Source organism: Mus caroli, chromosome 1 (genome assembly GCF_900094665.2).
Source record: "Mus caroli chromosome 1, CAROLI_EIJ_v1.1, whole genome shotgun sequence".
Taxonomy (NCBI): domain Eukaryota; kingdom Metazoa; phylum Chordata; class Mammalia; order Rodentia; family Muridae; genus Mus; species Mus caroli.
In genome coordinates this window covers 153,611,250-153,619,027 of record NC_034570.1, presented here as the reverse complement: position 1 = coordinate 153,619,027, position 7,778 = coordinate 153,611,250, and the positions used below count along the sequence as shown (strand labels likewise).

General features: G+C 39.1%; 1 protein-coding gene across 2 annotated transcripts in view; it reads left to right on the top strand.

Annotated features, from left to right (window-relative positions):
- Nucleotides 1-5,504: 5,504 nt before the first annotated feature.
- Mroh9 (maestro heat like repeat family member 9) overlaps nucleotides 5,505-7,778 on the top strand; it is a 57,089-nt gene continuing 54,815 nt past the window's right edge. Inside the window, exon 1 of one of the 2 annotated variants that reach the window (XM_021172569.1) lies at nucleotides 5,505-5,607. The gene's annotated coding sequence lies outside the window, so the exon portion shown is untranslated. Of the gene's footprint in view, nucleotides 5,608-5,858; nucleotides 5,885-7,778 lie in introns of those variants that run through there. The other variant, XM_021172577.2, reaches the window with a different exon arrangement.

Below are 7,778 nucleotides of genomic sequence, written 5' to 3'. Positions count from 1 at the left end.
GCAGTATACTTCCTGCTTCCACCACTCACTGCTGCCAAATGCTAAGAGATAAGACAACTACAAAAGATACTATGAAGGGTCTCCCTCTTCTTCCTTACCCATGTTTCCAGCTGAGAGGGAACAAACTTCAGCCAGTTCGTTGGTGACCAGTCTACATGTACATAAGTGTATTAAGGAAACAGATGAAAATATTTGGTAAGTGTTATATATGCATACAAATGTCTGAAAATGTTAGATAACAGTAAGCTATTGAAAATGTTCAGACTGCATTTTGAGACACACAGCCAAGCTTTTCGAGAAGAGCGACCTCCCCTGGGAAAGGCCTCCCCGTGTTGTCTTTCTCTTCCTCTTCCAGAACTTCACTGGGGAGTCTTTGGTGGGGATGTAATGTATGAAAAACAAACAAACAAACAAACAAACAAACAAACAAACAAAGTCAAAACACAACCCATGCTTCACGGTGAAAATTATGTTAAAAATCAAAAGAAATGTTTGAAACAAAGCAACATGATGCACAGTATAGAAAGTCCAAGTCACTATTAATTCTCTCCCTTAACCCACCCTACTAATTCCACAAATACACATTGAATGAGTGAGTGAGTGAATGAATGAATGAATGAATGAATGAATGAATACTACTTAAATAGTTTTCAGACAAGCAGTAAAAGTGGATCTGATCACCATATCACATCTCAGTTCTCCCTGTCTATGGAGATGCCAACTTTATGAGTCACTGCCACCAAGGGACACTAGTTGACATTACACACAGAGTTCCTGGGAGAAGTTCTGGGAGAAGTTCTGTCAGACTTGAGGCTTGGAACTGTTGCCTCCATTATGACAATAGAGTTTTCCCTGCAGTCTAGTCCTTGAGTTTTGTGAGCTTCTCACGGTATTTGTATGTTACAATCTGCTTCCGACCACCACACAAATACGGCACAGAAGGTGTGAAGCTCTTTCCTGTGGGTTCTGGCCTGGACGGAAGTCACTATCCTGTGTGTCATTAGTTTGGCCATTAACATGATTCCCTTTCCCATGTCCCTTCTTGCCATTTACTAGGACGCCCCCCCACGTTTTATCTCGAGTGACACCTAGTGGTGCCATGTTATAAGAGAAATCTCTAGAAGATAATCTCTAAATTCTTTCAGCCCTTGAATTACACTGCAGCTCCCTGCTCCTCTCACAAACTCTAAAGGGTTATAACGCAAGCCTGGGCAGGGTGGGCTGGGGTAGGAGGGAGCGGGAAGTTCCTTCAGCTGGCTGGAGCACAGAGACACACATTGCCGAGGTTTTGGAGGAAGATGCCAACAATTCACATTTTTCTCTTCTGTTTTAATTTATGAGATATATATATCAGAATGAAACCCAGAATGTGGCATTCCGTATTGCAAAGCCGTTTCAAAACCATCACTCAGCAGACCCAATGTGGTTCAGCAGTCATGTGTCTTATTCCTGTCTCTTCTTTTCTTTCCACTGATAGATCATAAAAAAGTTGGACAAAGTCAAAAGAATTCCCAGAGAAAAGAGGGCTTCCATCCAATAAAACTTTCTTCCTAAATTTTACATACAGAAAAGAATATAGCAAACATTCATGTGTCAAGATTTTCTTCACTAAAAGGATGAAAATATTATGTTCAAAGTTGATCGCGTTTTGTTTTTGTTTTTGTCTCTCAATCCAGCCACACTAGCATCCCTGATATTTATATTGTTTATTTTCTACTTCATTTTTGACAAAATAATTTATTCCATACAAAATGTATGATTTTGCACCCATATTATTTAGGACATATTTTCATTATATGCTATATATTATTATACAGTACAATTCATCTTTTGGCTTAATAGCTATTTGTACTTAGATATATAATGTGAGTCCATTTCTTTTGCCTGCTGAGTTCTGCTGCAGAAAGAGATCGGTTAGTCTCTTGTAGAACATTTTCCCAGTAATGTTTTCCAATCAAAAACAATGTTATCCCCACCTCCCAGTGGCTAATTATTCCAGTTCTGTCCTTGTTTGGAACTATGGCTCCCTGGCTTCACGCCCACTCTCATAGTTACAGGGACATTCTGCACTTATTCAGAACAAATATTTAATCCCTCTACACTCTAGTCCCTGGGGTACCAATAGGATCCATAGATGCTACTTTCCTTTGTCACTGTCTTTCTTTCCTTCTTTGTCATTTCTGGTGGTGGTGGTGGTGGTGACATTGGTCAGTCTCCAAGGTGTTTGTGCAAATCTCGTGTTGGAAAATAACAAGGAAGCTAGAGCCTTTGAGGGGGATGATTAGAAGCCAAGGAGGCCTGGAGAAGCTAAAGATAGAGCAGGACCATGGTGTGCAACACTCCCTACATGGGCAGGATTGGAAGATTTGAGCCACGTTAATAATGGAATGAACACGCAACACTTTCACCCTTTTATAACATAGAGACTTGGAATCATCCTACAAGGTAGAAATAAATAACAAGTGCAAAGAAATACCCAAGAAAACCCAGAAATGCAAGCAAACAAAAAATTTACAGTGTTAAGGAAAAGGTAGAATTTTGAAAAGAGACTCTAAAAAATAATAAGTTCCTTTATTTAAAAAAAAAAAACAGTGAGAAAAAAAACAGGACTCAATGTAGCAATCAAGGGCTGAAATAAGTGTTGTTCTTTCCACTTAACAGCTCAAGAAAAACCATTGGGATTCAGTGAAAACACTGGTTCCTTGCTAACTTATTTGGCCTGTTACCATCTTGTTCTTTCTAGCCCAACAAAAGACTTAACAACTAACAACTTCACAACCAAAGCAACTGTGAAAATGGTGCCCTAGCCAGCACAAGGGGAGGACAAAAGGGTTGTATCTTCCCACCAGTTCTCCCAGGAAGCCAAGTTATTTGGCCTGTCTACCTTTCCCCTGAGGAAGCAACATTCACATCATTTGTCTTTATTTTGCTTTGACTCAGAGCTCCTTCCGTGCAATAGCTCTGTTGTCACAGCATTTGTTAAAGCAGGCCTTGAGAACTCCTTGGTTCAGCAATGGCCTTGGGAGACATGACCAAGTGCATCTAGTGAGCAACTGACCAAACACAAAAGTCAAAGGATGGACTGTCCAGAGGGGATTGTGAAACTGACAGACTCTTGGGTATCCCCAAGCTATGCACAGGTGCAGGGCTATGCACATGTTAAAAACATGCCTGAGAAGCCCCAGGCTCTCACTACATTCTGATCTTGTGACTCTGCAACCAATAAGGAAAAGTCAAAGCAGAGTTACGAACTGCGGGAAATCTTAAAGACATTTGAACATCATAGACAGACAGACAGACAGACGCACACACACACATACACACATGCATACCCACACTCACACATTTACACACACAAACACAGACACACACATACACACATACAAACATGCACACTGAGCATCTTAATGAAAGTTGGAAGACTAGTTATTTCAAATCCTCTTAGTAAATCTGTCTAATAGTAATAGAGGTCTAGTAAAGTGAAGAGAGAACTCTGTAGTCACATATGACGAATATTTTTGAATCAGCAGAATAAAGTGAGGCAATTTGCTACACTGATAAAAGAAAAATCCATCTACAATAACATCAAGAATAACAACAAACACAGACCCTGCATTATAGTCTTTAAAACATCCAGGTTTTAGTGAAAATGTCCTGTGTCTGACAAGGAAAAAGACATTCATACACAGAGAACTGATTGTGTGTGTGTGTGTGTGTGTGTGTGTGTGTGTGTGTGGTATGCTTGTATACATGTTTGTGTATGTGTGAAAGTCAAAGTCTTCCTCTATTGCTTTCCTTGCGTTTTTGATACTGGGTCTCTTACTGGATCTAGAGGTCACAGACTGGCCAGGCTAGCTCCCACCAGGCTTCAAGGACCTTTTCATCTTTGCCTCTCCAGCACTAAGAAAATAGGCATGTGTCATTTCACCCAGCATTTTATGTGGGTGCTAGAAATTCAAACCTGTGTCTCTATTCCTAAATCCCCCGAAAGAAGACTTTTAATAAATTATTACAAGAATAGTCAAATAAAAAGGATGTACAAAGAACTGAAAGTACAGATACAATGCCCCACTTCTATAAAATAATCAAATGCTAGACATGAGATCCTGTCTATGGTAATCAAATAGAAATCATAAAACAGGAAGGCAAGATAGCATAAATGAAATGTGCTGAGGTCCCAACAGCAGATTTGAGGAAGAGAAGGGGGAAAAATTCTGTAAGCTTGATGGCATGTTTATTGCTAGCCAACCTAAAGAACAGATAGAGAGAAAAATAAATAGAAGCTTATTACTCTGGGACACCATGAAGCACACTGACTTATGCGTAACACAAAACTCAGAGGGAGAAGAGAGTGAAGGATAGGGAACATATCTGTAAAGATAATGGCCCAATACTCCCCAAATCTAATGAAAACCATCAATTCTAAGAAGCGCAGCAAACTTCAAAGGGGGTCTCTGATGAGTTCTAAAGGATCTCTGAAAGAAACAAGTAAAAGTTACTATATTAAAACAGGACGTCATCAATCAAGGTAACCTGATCTATGATCAGAAACCATGGGTGACCGAAGCCAGTGGGATGCCATTTTCAAAGCATCAGAAAAAAAAAAAAAAACCAGCATTTCTAAATATAGCAAAATCACTTCCTGAAATTGGAGTATTGAAGACATTTGGACTAAATCCTTGCTTGCTTGATTTGGTAGGAGAACTTCTTATAATAAAATAATTACAATAGATAATATATGAAGGGATACTATCCAGTAACTCAGTAATATGACAAATACATAGAATGCAAAGCTAAAATTTATAACAGCCAATGTAGTTATCAGCAAAGAAGATAGCTGGTTTGTTGGTGCCAACCTGTAAGCCAAGCTACTCAGGATGTTAAGGCAGGAACATCACGGGTTCAAGACAAGCCTGAACAATTTAGGAAAACCTCTGTCCACAGAAGGTAGATATATATGTAGGGATGTAGATAGATGGATAATATAGCTAGATAGCTATGTATCATAGCTAGATAGATTAGATAGATTAGATAGATAGATAGATAGATAGATAGATTAGATAGATTAGATAGATTAGATAGATAAGATAAGATAAGATAAGATAAGATAAGATAAGATAAGATAAGATAAGATAAGATAGGTGATAGACACAATAGACAGACTGATTGATTAATAGGTTAAATTTTAAAAAATATAACTTTCATTGTTGAAATTTAGAAAGAGAAGGAGACTGGGCAAGGTGACGGTTTGTAGATGCTTGGCCCAGGCACTATTAAGAGGTGTGGCCTTGTTGGAGTAGGTGTGTCACTGTGGGTATGGGCTTTAAAACCATCAGCCTAGCTGCCTGGAAGCCAGTGTGCTCCTGTTTGCCTTTAGAACAAGATGTAGAGACAGTTCGAATCAGCAACCCTGTGCATATGTTAGGACAATGTCGCCAGGTGCCACATCCATTCTAGAATGGAATCTTTGAAACATGCAGTTGCCATGACAGGTAGCAGCATTTCCAAGGAATTCCATGGCTGAAAACTATCCAAACGGACCTATGTGTGGCAGAGTTTCTCTTCGCTACTTCATGTCATCAGAAACTACAGAGAAATTATAGACAGGCAAGCGGTTGTTTTATTATTTCTGTATCCCACTAATGGCCTGCTTTTTTCCTATATCTCCTCTTAGTTTCTACTTAATTCTGTTGCTTTATTAAAAGAAAAACAGCAGCTATGTGTAAATTAGGAACCTACTTTGCCACTGATTCATGACAGAAAAGCATCTGCAGTCTGGATGCTCGGAATCTAGGGAAAAAAATCAGCAGCCCAGCCAATGACTGGTATTTGAGATCCTGAGAGCCACAGAACTGATACCTTGCATTCCAGCCAAATTCTAAAGGTATGAGACCAAAAATGTTAAGCATAGGAGAATACCAGTGTCCTAGCTAAACAGCCAGGCAGCAAACAAATTGAAAACTCTGGCTTTGCTGTGCTCTTTGCGGTCCTGGACAGACTGGGTGATGCCCTCCCACACTAGGGACAGTGCTTCCCAATACAGTTTACCAACTGATATGGTAGTCTCTCCCAGAGACGTTCTCACAGGCACACCTAGCTCAGACTCCAATAACTCAGTAAAGTCAGGACACACAATCCACCACCAGAATATCTATCCGCTTTTCAGCTTCAATCTCTTACTTTTGCCTTGCAAACCTGTCGGGCCATTTGTGCTAACTTCTAACTAAACTACTAATCAGCAGGTACCTGCTAGAAAAATATCTTCTCTAAACAGCTTAAGTTCAAAAACTGTATTTCTCTTCAGAAAACATTTTTCCTTAATATATCTAGATTTTAATAAGTCAAGAAACAGACAAGTTTCATCAAGTAGAGAATGTCTTATAAGTCTGAATAACACAAAAAGTAATAAAGCTAGGCATGGCGGTACAGGCCTGTGATCCCAGCCCTTGGGTGGCTGGGATGGAAAGGTTGTAAGTTTAGTGCCAGTGGAAGATGACAGAGACCCATTCTCAAGAAAATCAGTGATCATATAGGGCATTAATTATTAAAAATAAATCATAAGCAGGATAGCAAAAATTATATTACGGAGAAAATTCTAGACCTATCCTAACATTTCTTCATGTGAGAATTTGGGGGAACAAAGTGTTACGGAAGCAAAGCCTTGATTTAGTTCTTTTATTGGAACATGGAACATTTAGAAATAAGAGATGCATATGTTCATGTTAGATGGATTTGAAAATCAATATGACATGTTTAAAATGAGACCTTATCCACACAGAGGTCCATGGCTACTGCCTGAAAATGATGACTTTATCTTTGGTGATGGGAACAGTGAGGAAAAGATGAGCAGCTTAGACAAAGAAATGAAAAGGAATGTAGTCTTTAGAAGGCCATCTATGGCTCGATACTGAACTAAAGGGAAGCTAATGAGACTGGACTAAACAGGAAACAACAGAGAAGTAATTGACACAAAGAATGGGCAGGGGGAGGTTAGTTCTATAATATTGTAGGGCTACCTGTAAACTAGCAGGGAAACAGCAAAACTTAGAGTTATGGAATAAGACTAGTTGCCCATTCATGGATAAATAGAAAAAGAAAAAGAAAGACAAATACAGTATAAAGTATTAAAGTATTGTTCTGTAATAAGGAATTAATTAGAAAAAGAAAAACAAAAGTCTGTAGGACTAGAGATGATCCTGTTAAGCAAATTAGGGCAGACTCAAAAAACAAATGTCCCATGAGCCCTCTCATGAGCAGAATCTGGACTTTAAAGATATGAAATTAAGAGGAACATTGCAAAGAGAAGGATCAGCAGGAAAACAGATGAGCATGGGCAGCGTTGGGGTGACAGCAATGATAACATGGTATGTATGCATGGAACCACAGTGAAACCCCTTATTTTATACAACTAGCATATGTGAACCAAAGGTTAGGTTAACTATCAAATTCCCACATTTACTTCTGGCACAAGGGAATCCTCCACAACACAAAACATTTGATGTGAGAGCACCACATCTTCGTTATGAACATGTAATCATTTCAAAGGAAGCAACATAAACAGGGATTCCATTAAAAAATGGAGCAGAGGAACTCACATGATATGTACTCACTGATAAGTGGATATTAGCCCAGAAACTTAGAATACCTAAGATATAAGATACAATTTGCAAAACACATGAAACCCAAGAACAAAGACCAAAGTGTGGACACTTTGCCCCTTCTTAGAATTGGGAACAAAACACCCATGGAAGGAGTTACAGAGACAAAGTTTGGAGCTG